Here is a 14,310-nt window from a genome sequence, read left to right as displayed (position 1 = left end):
GAGATGCATCCTATGCTTTGGTTATAAATTCAATGACCATGAACAGGGACATGTACATAGGCATATCCTACAAAGTATAACTTGGGCCAGAGAACACCCAGTATGAATTTACTTCAAAGCACAATTGTCCCTACAAGAACAGTTATTATGCCTAAAGGGACAGTACTGTTTCAAATAAACAAGGGTCCCTAAGTGGCTTGTGTCAGCTAACTTGGAAAATCTTTGCTAGGATTTGTGCAATAATTTGTCTCCTAGCACATGAGACAGTCCCAAACAAAATTTTCACTTATGACATTCTCATACAGGGTCTTTTCAGAGCACAGAGTGTGCTGGCATGAAGCAATGAGTGCATGTGAACCAACACAAATGCATGAGAGGTGGGACTACAGGAAAAGGAAAAATGCTGGTATCAACACACAGTTAAAATCGGTCCTGCCCAGACTTGATTCTATCTTTGCTTCTGTCAGGTATTTTTTAGGTAATACTAGGAAAGCCTTAATCATTGAACTTTTATATAAATCCAACACAAGCCTCAGGAGTTTCACAATGACATCTATAGACAGCAGAAACTTCACCTTGAATAAAAATCCACCAAAACTCCTGAACAGTCAAGCACCGTACATTTTCAGTTGTTCACACAGAAAATATTCTAACCTAGCTACAGGTTCATTCTAACCTAGCTCTGTCTATAAAGTTGCCCTATATCTGTGAAAAATCATAGTACCACTATCCAAGTTCAGCAGTTCACAGAGATTAAGATCCCAGCAATAATCAGAATAAATAGTCTGATCTCCTGCACGTTATGGATATAACTCTCCATGGAGCACAGCAATTTTTGTCTAGTATATCAACTTTTGGCAATATATCCAGACTTAATCCAAAGATATGTGGAGAGCTTTATTTCCATGAAACACCACTCCTCCCTCTTATGCTGTTCCATAGAGGGAAAGGAAACTTTATTTCCTCCTAGTTTCTCATTTAAGTCTACCTGATTTCATATTCCAAACTAGGTTCTTAATAAGCCAGTTAGTACTTTATTCCTAAATACTGTGATCATACCCTTCTATCATCCTGACACAGAAGGTTAACCTCTCCCACTACAAGTAATTTTTCTTCAGTACTTGAATAAGTTTTGAGTTTCTTTTCCATCCTCTCTAATTTTAACAGTGTTTTTGACCGTGGACACTGAGTTTCACATAGTATAAAGTTTTATCCAAAACACATTTCTAGCACCATTATTCATGTAAATTCTACTTTTCTTCACAGCATCCTTCTAGGATTTCATGTTTAGTTGCTTACACATTTTAACCATTTGAAAGTACCTTATTTTCATACTTAATTCATTGACATGAAACATTCAGCTCCTGCAAGAAGACTAAACTATGAAGTGTTTCAGAGATCATAGTAGGTGGCATTCAACGTAGATATCTAGATCTGAACAGTCACTCAGACTTTTCACTCACTGAAACAGGCATGTCCACAGGTGGTAAGTCTGTTTATTTTGTGTGTGCGATAGAAGATTGTGTGAATTTTATTCTAGAAATGTCCATAGGCCATGAAGAATACTTCTAGCCACCTTGCAGCATTAAGAAGTTGGTGTCAAAGAAATGTTCACATTTCGACCCTTCTTGCACCTCCTTCTAATGGATCTATATGCTGTGTACCAGAAAATGATCTTCCTTTGGTAAGCAACCTTGCAAACTCCTTTTTACAGGGCAAAGGGACTTTAAGAATTGCACAAAATCTTTGCATGAGGTGGGCACGGTATCAAAGCACAGGGACAGATTAAAAATAAAATTCTTTAAAACTCAGTCAGACAACCTGGAAAATTAATGGATGGCCTCACAGTGTGTGGCTGCATGACTGAGCCTTCTGTAATCATCAAAGAAATGAAACATTCAGCCTCAGTTATGGGATGATTTGTTTTTCTCTGAACGAAAATAATAAGAGGAAGAAGCAGGTCTCTGTGTGTGTGCATTTCTGTGCATGTTACAAATGCTTATAGAAATATGAAGTTCGTACATCTCAAGTACTTAAAATCACAGATTTCAGGAGGAAGATTACTTAATAATTTTAATTAACATCCTCTTATTCTATTACAGAAGCAATGCATTTTAAGCAACGTCTACAAACAGGATCAATACATCAGGCTACTTTTATTTAAGTGCCTAAATAAGGAATTCACAAATTGACAGCTGAGCCATAGAAAGACAAATGCAATGATTCAAGTATTGAAGGCATATCAGCCTCAACTGGTTCTCTCTAAAATCTGAACATCACTAGTACTGGCTCCACATGAGAATGACTGGAGATTTCAATACTGCTGTATATAGCTGTAGGAAAAATATCTATCCATGGCCTGAATGCGTCATGGTGTTCATGCCATGAACACCTAAACTTAAGGCATCTAAAGTCAGAATAGTTAGGTTAGTTGTCTGACATTTAGATGCCTGAGATTAGGTGAAGTTAATCCTGTGATGAAAAAATTCCACAGCTTAGTTTGGAGTATAAAGGCAAAGAGAGGGTATATCCCTATTTGTGCTCTTCTGCTAATAAGGAGTGGGAAATGGGCCTTGCCCTTGGTTTTAATTTAGTATGAAGGCTACAGTTTCTTCCAATACCTATATGCAGCATCTGTAACATAGGCATCTATAAGGTAGGAATTTCAGCAGTGTTCTTCTATGATGATGTGTCAGATGAGATGAAAGCAGAATTATTCAATTTTCTCACCCCGCAACAAGCCATGCCATGCAGAACACTGCTTACATGCTGTAAAGACCGAGCACATCACCATCATGCAGACATATCCTGAATTTCCTCATTAGAAGATAATGTGATTAAAAAAAAATCAGAAAGAAGAGGTCATAACCAGGTCTTGACACAAAGAAATGAGGAGCATTATGGAAATCAGGGCTCTAAGCATACAGGAAAAGTGAAGATATTACAAAACTGAGACACCTGAAGGTCAGGCAGGATGGAGGGAGAATGCTGTTTACACAACCAACCACACAGTATCAGGATGATGGAAGCAGAGTAGTGAAACTGTGCTTTGTCCAGGCTAATTAGTCCTGCTGAGAAATTCCATCTTACCATCATTATATGGCTTGAGTTCCTAAATGAGCTTGTTCAGAGTATCCAGTGCAGACATACCTCCCCATCCCTGGAGAAGAATGCATTAATTCCTGTACCTCAAGAAGAAGCTTTATCTTGTTGAGCTCACAGCAAAGCACAAGATTAGATGAGAGTAAGTAATGTACACTCTGTTTTGCAATTGCAGTTTCTGCAATCAAAAGTATTGTTTAGGTGCTTGTTTTGTGCTCCCCAAGGTAGGCAGCTAAGCACTACACTGCAGTTCACTCCTCCCCTTCCCCTACCCCAGTGGCCTGCAGGAAAAGGGAGAATAAAAGCAGGAAAACTTCACGGTTGAAGTAAAAGCACATTTAATAAGTGATGGTCACATGGAAGAAGTGACAAATAAAACAAATCAGAACAAGCAATGCAAAGACAATCACTTACCCCCTCTCATGGGTAGACCAATGGCAAGCCTTCTCCCAAGAAAAAGAAAAACCCAAAGCACCTAACTCCTAAATCTCTTTCTTTGCCCTTTTTATTGCTGTGCATGATGTTATATGACATGGACTATCTCCTTGGTCAATTTGGATCATCTGCCTGCTTTGCTCAACCTATTGCAAAACTCTCATTGTATTCATTGAGAAGGAGAGGGAAGGACAGAATGAGAAACAGAGAAGACTTTGACTCAGTGAAAACACAGTTCAGGCAGAATATTATTATGTTATCAGTACTGTTTTGATCAAAAATCCAAAACAGAGCACCATTCAATCTGGTATGAAGAAAGTGAACTCTATCCCAACAATGTTCAGTACGTTGCTGAATAAAATAATTCAAGAGAAGCCTCTTGGTCAGATGATGGATTTGAGTCATTATAACACACACAAATAGAGTGACATCTGCAGCTTTGCAAACCAAACCTTCTGTTATTTATTCCTTCCAGCACAAGGGGTCTCGTTATCTTTGTATGTATACAGTGAGGTATCATTCCAGACCTCTCTGAAAAAACGTTTACATACACGGATAACCAAGTCAGATAGAAGTAAAGAAAAGCAAGAAAAAGTTACCTGATCAACTGAACCCAATAATATATAAATGCTTTCTATTTTTAATGCAGAGAACAAACAGACTCCATTTCTTTTCTCTGTCAGTAACACAAGGGTATGTTTCTTCCCTCAGACATACACTGTCCTCATTATATACTCATTATATTTCCAGTGCCTTGGTGGCTATGTTTGGCTGTGCCTCTGAAACTAAATTCCCAGGTTATCTACATTTACAGATTATCCTCTGGGGAATACTGTAAACATCACCAGAGAAAGACCAAGTGCAAATCTGCAGAAGTATTTAGTCCTTGTTCCAAGGTGTCCCAGTGTTCATTCCTGTAGCTCATCTCCTGAGATGTGCTATTTCCGACAGCATCTTATCTCAAAGGCCACATTGTCCTGCCATGTCCTGGTATCCCTGACCCCCAGCCAAGAATTTTCTAAAAGCTCACTGTCTGGTTCTCCTTTTTATACTAGAATGCTACCATAATTAGCCAACTGGAATCTGGGAACTGTAAGTTGCTACAGTCCCTTCAGTCCTTTCCATGTTCACAGGATGTCAGGGAAGACAATTCCTCAAAAACCACAGTACACGGCTTGGACTTCATCACAGTTTTCACTGACATGTGCAGATATCAGAGCACACATAAAACTGTTTTTACCAAAACTTTCCGAATGGTGGCCACCCAGACAGAGAAAAATGCTGAATATTTTCCCTGCTGTCCATGCCCAAACCAGAAAACCTCTTGATATTAAAATTCTATGCTCCATTGTGTGAATTGATAGATGCAATTAACAAAGGCGACCACAACCCACAGCTGAAGAGCAAACACTAAACTTATTTCATTATCTCACTGGCTGGAGGATTCCAAAACAACAAGTGGGGACACACACACTGCTAAGCTTAGTCCAGTCTTAGCAGGGGCACAAAACATACGAGCTCATTCCTGACTGCATCATGCCAAAGGGCTTGCCAAGGCACATGCACAAACTTCTCAATGCTGTGATTTCTATAACCTCCAAAGTTCTTGTCTTTCTTCCAGCAGGAGACCCAAGACTGTTTGTGAAGGATACCTTTTAATTCTGTGACAGCATTCTGTTCTCTTCTACAGAAATTCCACTTCCCAAGACAGATAGAAATCATCCCAAAGCAAGCACAATATGCAAACTTTCTCATACAGAATATTCTTAGCATCCCCCAGTTGCAAGGACATCTTGAGAGAAAACAACTCCATTTTCCCTCCTCACCAAATCTTTCAGTTTTCACACTTTCCTCCCAACACCCAAGTCTATGGGATCTTTGCTAGAGATGACTTTCAGCATTGATGATCAACTTGTTGACTAGAGGCAACATCAAAAAAGGATATCAACACTTTGCATGTCTGTATGCAGGTTGACCTCTGCTACCTGAAAAAATGTTTCATATGTAATCACATCATTGTTGAAGAACAGTGTGGTACTCAGTGTATGTCTTGGTGAGAACTGAGAGCTGCAGACACAAAAGACCAGACTGTACTGCTAAATAGAACAGTATTTCATACAGTACTATTCACAATAGGCTTGTGAATAGTACAGTCCATGGCATAGGTTTCAGAAAAGGGCAACCAGCATCATCCAGGACATTTGTCTGTCACCAGTGATAGTGTAAACCAGAGACCATTCTTGATCCTACAGACAGATTGCCCCCATTTGGAGTCCAAGATAATTTATTCACATAGAAATTGATCATTTCATGCCAGATGGTATCACAGAGAGAAATGTGGCCTCACACACATTTCACTTACAAGAATAAACATAAGCAAAGAAAGGTACTCTTTGGAGTTCAGCCATTTCTTCTGTATACAGGAGAGCAACAGAAAAATGACACTGTTGAGATTCACAAGCATCTGCCTGGAAAAAAGCAGAAATGGAATAAGAAAATGTAGCATTTCACTTCTGTGATGGAAAATATGGATAATACTATTCATATCCCTTTTAAAAATGGGGATTTGTGAGACTGTAAAGAAAGAGCTCTGAAAATTACAATATACATGCTGAACTTATGATTTATTCAGCAGTATTACTCAATTAACATTACTGGCATTAATGCTATTAGAAGAAGAAAAAAAGTGTCTGAATAGCCAGGGCAGAAACTGAACCACTTGGAAATTAAAAATATATTCACAGAAAGCCCTTGCAGAAGACAATTATGTCACAGAAAACTCAGCCATTTATTCAAGCAAATCAAAAAGTAGTCCACAAGTCAAGTAACAATTGAATTAAGATACCAATCACCATATCTATTAAGCTTTTTAAGATTATATGACAAAGTTTAAAAGAACATTCCAGTACAATGTGAAATATTATTCTTACTGCTACATCTAATTACAAAGAGGTGTAAATCACTTGGTTTAAGCTTTAAAAAAAAAAAACTGCTTCAAATACATAATATTAAAAATAGAGATCAGATATGCAGCTCCCATATGAGTGGATTATGCACCAGCAATTTTTAAAGTCACTGTGAAAGAACTTATATAGAAAATTTTCCTTTCTCCTTTCTTCAGCAGTGCCATGGAGATAGGGCTGGGATGAGGACAGGTCCAGTTATCAGCCTTTGGTTCTGGACCCTCCATAACAGGACTGTGGTAGGGCTCCAAACCAGCATCCTGCAGCATCACTAGGCAGGAACTGATCCTGTGCTGATCTGAAACAGTGTCCTTGGACATGGACAGGGTGTCCAGGGAAGGTAGACTGGGATGTGTACTTGTAAGGACCTAGAAGATTTCAACTCATCAAAGCATTTAAGCAAATACTTTAAGACCCAGGTAAGCAGTCAAGAATGTGACTGATTTTACCTTACAAACTGTTGATGTCAATGTAAATTACTGACACAGATTGAAGTGCTCCTTTTGAATGAAAGCTGTGTTTATTCCCTCTGAAGTGATAACTAGTCAGCTATTTAATACACTCGGCTGGATCAGGATGGCATAAAAGAACTTTATTCATTACATGATTCTCTGTCCAACAGCATACTGCAATTGAATAGTAATGATATCATTAAATTTTGGGACTTCAGCATTTTGTAAATTAATTTGGCCTCTCTGTCTTGGGAGGCAAAGGGCAGAGAGGGAGTCCTTAAATACTGATGAATTTTTTTAATAGATGATGAGAGCTTTCATTCGTGGAAAAACACTTAGCTGGTTTATACTGTATTCCAGACATCCCTATCACTTTCCCTTTTGAAGTCTGATGCTGTTCTGAAATGGGATGAGACAGTAAAATCTGTGAGATGAAGTTCATTGTCTTCTGTTTCCCTCAGACTGAATAAATTACCAAGCTAATAACATTACTTTTTTTAGACTGCATTAAAGACCAGTGCTAGTCCCAAAGTTTCCTTCTGAATTAATTCCAGTCCAAACTGGCAAATCTGCACGTAATTAAGTCCTTGTTAACCTAAAGAAATGTGTCCATTCACCTCTTCATCTAGCAAATATTAATTGCTGGCACTGATAAGTCACTATCATCTCACCTGGACAATTTTGTGAAATACTTAGGTAGAAAGGTAGGATCAAGCAAGTGAATTTAATGTGTATTTTCAGGGATTGCACTAGTACATTCTTCATATCCTGGTTTTATAGACTAGATATTTTGGCAGGTGAAAGTTAATGACTTGGGATTTGTACCAGATTGGCAGGCATTCAAAAATCCCAGATGCATCCACTAGATACATGCAGACCATTGCTGTAGCTCACATGCTACTACTCCATGTTAGTCTTGAATGTGCAAGAAGAAATAAAGGTAATTTACAACCTACTCAGCTTAAGAGGCCCACTGAGTGTCAAATCAGCCTTTGTGTATATCCCATATAGATAGGTAATGTACAGTAGATTATATTTAAGAATAAATTCTTCACTGTAAAGGTGGTGGGTGGATGCCTCATCTCTGGAAATGTTCAATGCCAGGCTGGATGGGGCCCTGAGCAACCTGGTCTAATGGAAGATGTCCCTGCTCATGGCAGAGGAGTTGGAACTAGATTGTCTTCAATGTCCTTTCCAACTCAAGCCATCCTATGAGTCTATGATGATTCTGTGATATATATTCTGAGGATAAAAAAGAATCTGGGACAGATCTTTCATGCTTGTTTCTTCCTGGCTAGATAGATAAATATTAAACCTGTGTCACTGTAGCAATGCTTCACAGGAAAGTGATGCGACATCATGCCTTTCAGCACCAAAAAAAGTTCTTTACCATGCAAGTTAATGGTGGTTCTCTGTTGACTGGTAATGTTCAGAGGCTGTGTCTGCATTGGTGAACAAAACTTGACATAATTATTGCCTGATATTGAAGCCAGCTGGCACAGTACACCTTTTATCAATGCTTTTAAACTCTCTGTCTCCAGTTCAGCACGTCCATAGTCACAATGCCTGTTTGGAATCATCACTCATAGCTTTCCAACTCAGCTTGGGAGGCATTTGACCAAACACTGGGTGCCTCCAGTCAAAACCGTGCCAGGGACAATGTCCACAATACAGCAGAAGAGCTGGCTGAAGTCCAGGCCACAGGAGCATATCCTGGCATTACTTAGTTTGCCAGCATAGATATGACTACAAGCTGTTATTATGACAGTGAGGATAATAAAGAACAAAAAATACCCAATGTTTGTAAGTTGAATAAGTGCATACTTTTGTGGACTCACACATTTGAAAATTTGGTTTTATCTATTTATGTACCAGTATGGAACAAAAAAAAACAAGAAAAGAAATTTATTTACCCTAACTTGCCTAACAGAGAATCTGATCCAGGCCGAAGTTCCACAGAGGCCTTTTTCATTTATTCAGAAGTTGGACAATTAAACAAAGAGAAGGCAGTCCATCAACCAAAGAGGACTACAAACAGACCTTTCTACCCAAATTCCATTTTCATAGCCATTTCTTCCTTTCCTAGAGTAATGGATGAAAAAAATTAATTTCCAGACTAAAGAACAATGGAGGAAATATCACTGTGGAAGTAGGGTATACAACCAGTCATGGCCTCCCTGAGGTAAGAAGGAAAGAAATGCAAACTCTCTTGATGAGGAGCCAACAAATGTTATTTTTCTCCATAGGTTGTAACAGAAGCTTGAGTAGTTGGTTGAGATGGACACACATGTTTTATCAGAGGAATCTCTCCCGACTTTTCCCTTTTTTCCTCCTCCTATCTTTGGCATGCTTGTCTCCAACCACTTCCCTTTATAAGCCATTGATGCCCCCAGGCTGCTGAAATTCACTCACATTTCAAGTGATTCATAAAGCTGGGCTGGCAATAGCAGCTCTGTGCACTCCCTCCTGCTCTCTTATGACTTAGAGGACAAAATGAGACATCCAGGCCAGACTATAGGGATCTCTTACTTCTGCCTCTCCTTGGCAAAATCTGCACTTTCAGAGTATTCCACTGACAGCCTCACTCTTCTTACACAAAGTAAGAAATATGACCTTGGAATCACAACAGATAAAGCAAAAAATCAGCCATGAGCGCAGGTAAAAACATTACTGGTGTTCTCAGGGTTTAATGCCAGGGCCAGTCCTGTTATCAAGTTTTCTTGTAGTACCAAACTGGGATGTGCTGTTGACTTTCTCAAGAAATGAGGCATTGAAGAGGGATCAACGCAGATTGGAGCACTGGGCAATAGTTAATGAGGTGAAATTTAATAAGTGCTAGATTCTACACTTGGGATGGAACACTGGGCACAAGTATAAACTGGGAAAGGACTGGCTGGGAACAGCCCTGAAGACAGGGATCCAGGGGTGCTGGCCAGCAGGAGTTCAACACTTCCAGCAGCGTGTTCTGGCAGCCAAAAGGATGGATACCCCATCCAGCACAGGGGTATCCAACACAGCATCACCATTCAGGCAGAAGAGGTGATTGTCCTGCTGTTTTCAGTGTTGGTTAGGCCTCATCTGGAGCCTGGGCCCCACAGCTTAAGAATGATGCAAAGGTCTTGACTGTGTCCAGACAAGGGCAATAAAGCTGATGACAGGGCTGGAAGGAATGTCATGTGGAGAGGCTGAGCACTCTGGGTTTGTCTAGTTTGGGGAAAAGGAGGCTGAGGGGTAATCTCATTGCCCCTTACAGATTTCTGAGGTGAGGACATGGGAAGTGAGGTGCTGAGAGGTGGGAATCGTTCAAAGCTGCAAAGAAGGTTCACATTGGACTTCAGGAAGCATTTTTTTATCCAGAGGGTGGTCAAACACTGCAATAGGTTTCCTAGAGAGGTGGTCAATACCCCAAGACTGTCAGTGTTTGAGGTACTGGACCTTTATAGTGGGAGCTATATGGCTCAATTTTTAATTATATATTTATATGTATACATGTGTGTATATATATATGCATATATACATATATAAGTTTTGTATTATAGATATATTATCGAAGTATTTAGTAAAGACTGGTTGTTAGAAGACAAACTGATTTTGTCTTGACAGCTTGACACTGTTCATAATTGGAAAAACTTGACAGAAGAAGGAAGAATGAGGTGGAGGAGTACCTGTGAATGAAACATGCTCCAAAAAATCTGGAAAGACTCCTTAAATGCATAGAGTTGTCATACCTATGCTGTTATGACTAGTAAATAATAAAAGAAATGGATAAAAATGGATGTGCTGAATGTTAAAGAGAGAATCTGAGTTGCTGTGTCCTATGCCATACGAGCCTCCATCTCTGGAAACTTCCTACACTTGTGCTGGAGTATACTAGTAATGTTCATCTCCATTCAGGTATCACAGTTAGACCCAAGATCCTATTTATGCTAACCACAATAAAAGCAAAATTTATCATCCTCTAAAGCACCTCAGATCAAGAAAAAATGAGATCTTCCTACTATCCTTTACCCAGAACCACTGAGTAAGGGTGCTGTTTGTGAGACAAATGCCACATCAGCACCAAGACTACTTCTCCCCATCAGCACTACAGGTATAGTTCCCTGTAAAGAAAAGTTTGAATCAATAAATGACCCTTGTCTTTAACTCAACTTCACAGTAGGCACTTACCTCTGAGTTAGGCAGGAGAAGAGTTAGACTGAACAAACTCTTTTTCTTTAGAGTGCCCTTCTCTGGAAATGAAAGCACACTTGCACTGGGTCATGAGTGGAGAATAAGCCCTTGTATTCAGTGAAGGGGTAAGATGTACCAGCTCAGTCCCCTGTCTCCTGTTCTTCTGTTTAGTTGCTAGTGGTACGTCCCCATACATATAAGAGGCAGATGGAAATCCCACTAGCAAACATACTTCTGGGATGACACAATACATTGAAAATTTTCTGGTCTAAATTCTGGAACTATGTCAGGAAGTTGGTCCCTCTGTTTTTAAGCATCAATAAAACCCAAATTGGCCTGGAGGTGGCTGCATTTCACTGGTGGGGAACAATATCACACACCACGGGTTCACACATGGTCCTCAGTAAGGGAAATGGATAAGAATAATTGCAGAAGGATGGCCATTTGACCATTGGAAAAACAAAACAACTTGCATTCTTAACAGGTAATAATTGAAATAGCCTGGCAGTTCCATGAGAGTTTGAGAGTTTTAAATAGCTGATATTTATAAGGTCCCATTTGGAACAATGGCATAAAGAAGTTCAAAGAAAAATGAAAAATATAATTCTTCTTATTATCTTTCTAAGACAGTATTTTTCTCACATTCCTGAACTGTTTCAATTTGCCATGAAGTTCAGCCATCTCTATTCCCTTTTGAATGCTAAATTAATTGGTACTGAGAACCTCCGACCTATTTTCTTCTGTTATTTTTTTTCTTTTTTTTTAATCTGAGTCATGTTATTCTTGGCAATCTCCTAAAAAGAATCTGAAACAGCAGGTACTGTGTTTCACCAGACACTTATCTCCTCTCTGCCTACCTCATTTTAAAAGGAAGCTGCACTGAAAATGGAATTTGATTACAAAAGAAATCAATGTGTAACTCAGAAAAAAGAACCTCCTTCATAATTTATATAGCCCTGCTGCTTCACCCTAATTAATGTTCATCTGTAACTTATTCTTCCTGCAGGTTTTCCCTTCTAAATGAGTGAAAAATGACAGGAAACCTTTGGACAGTAGTTTGCTATTAGAGAATTACAGAAGAAACTGGATTGACCCATTTAAAGTCCCTAGTAAAAGTCTCATAGGCCTTAAGAAAATACTCTCATTCAATTTAAAGAGGATTTTATTTGATCCAGGTGCAGCTGGATATCAGAAAGGTAATGTAAATACAACAATCTATTGTCAGGAGTGTAGGCAGTTTAATTTCTATGCAGATGATATATACCTGGATTTTCTGTTTAACTGGCAGGATAATCAGCATGCAACTGTGGGAAACAATCATTAAAGTGATGAAATATGGAAATGAGCTTCATGCATAGATAGAGGGTGGAAACATAGTCCTGGAGTGAAGGACTGGATTCATGTTCTTGGCTTGAATTTTTTTTCTCAGTGGTAGGCAGAAATCTCTGTCTACAGAGAGAAAATACAGATATTCCTTTCTCTCATCCTTTGTTTATTTATGGTTGAAAAGCTTAAATCCAAGGACCATCTCTCATATTTTGCATGTCTGCAGTCTAGGGCATAGGACCTTTCTTTTCATGCAAATGCATAAACATAAACATATACTATAGATATAGAGAGAAAAGCGGTGTGTGAATCAAGAGTAGGTATATCATTAGGCATATGTCTACCTTCTGCACTTGAAAAACTGGCTAAGGCAAAAAATCAAAACTCCTAGGAATGCAAAAATATGTTATCTAAGGTTTTATAAGATTTGCCACCTTATCACAAAGAGTGATATAAAGCTTATGCAGTATCCTTATTAACCTTGGACATTCACAATGTAACACAATATTTTCTTTCACCACAGGGAAACTGAAGCATATGAGCAGCCTAAGGAATTGTTCAAAATCAAATGGCGGAAGCTAAGAAGGATTTTTACATATGCAAACCACATGCATCAAATCCTAGACAGTATTTTAGGAAAAAAAAAAGAACTATGTCTACTTACTTAAGCTAATTACTGCTTTTCATAAATAAACACAAAATGTACCCATTAGAACCAAAGCTTTCCAGTGCTTCCATTTTGAACATGAGGACATAATTTGTCTGGGAAAGTAATTTATTTGACTCTTCCAAGTATAATTTATGGCACACACATGAGGTTTTTCCAAAGCAACATTATCCCAATGCTGAATTATAATGAGACAGAACACAGTGCTGACTTTTATTTTTGATTGTCATTCAGATAATTAAGATTAGTTTAACATTTTAGACAAAACAGTGATAAGACCAGCAATATATATGGAAATTGGATTTCAGGTTTTGCTGAACTTATTTCTTCTAGGTAACAGCAAAGCTCAAGATCTAGGCTCACTTGCTTCATATCACAGGGTATATTAAAATTATGCTTCCATTTCACATTTCTATGAATGGATTAACCTTTCTTAATTTAAGCAGTTTGCAGATGGCCTTGGAGGGCAGCTCTTGCTCCCCAAATTGTTACGTAGCAAAATTGCTCTGCTACAGCTCTAACAAACCTGCACTAGGAGGGGAAATACAGGAAGAATTAATGTTATCTGAAGGATACAGTCTAGGGTATAGCTACTTATGTTAAAAAAAAGGGAGATAGTTCTGGCTATTTCCCCTTTTTTCATCACATACTTCCCATGCAACATGTCTATATATATCATTTAAATCCATGTTTTAAGAATTTTGTTTGTTTTTTAGCTTAAGTCCTAGCACATTGCAAAGCCGAAGAAACTCCATATTAGAGACTCCATACTAGTCAATAAGGCTGTAACTATTAAAAACTGTCCAGAAAACAGTCTAGGCACTGGAATACAATTATCAGCATTACAAAAATGCCAAAGCATTCCTGAAATTAGTTTGTCCCACTCTAACTTCTAGTCTCACAAAAAGTTGCTTCCATAGTTCACCTGTTGATTTTCCCTGTCCAGAAACTGTGGCTTTCCTCATCACTGTCTCATCTACAGTCACTCAACCTACTTTACAAACAAGCAAACAGATCAGGACCAGCCTTGGTTTGTCTGACCACAAAAAAAAAAAAAAAAAAAAAAAAAGCTTTTGAGAAAAGAACCTGAATCTGCTTCTCTTTAATGTTTTGTCAACTTTGATAGATCATTCAGGTGTCAAGCAGAAAATGTTATATCCCACCTCACCATTCTGCCTCTTAAAGTGGATATGCT

This window comes from Agelaius tricolor, unplaced genomic scaffold, assembly GCF_023055355.1.
Source record: "Agelaius tricolor isolate 1412-34295 unplaced genomic scaffold, bAgeTri1.0.p SCAF_9, whole genome shotgun sequence".
NCBI classification, from domain to species: Eukaryota; Metazoa; Chordata; class Aves; order Passeriformes; family Icteridae; genus Agelaius; species Agelaius tricolor.
This window is presented reverse-complemented; position numbering follows the sequence as displayed.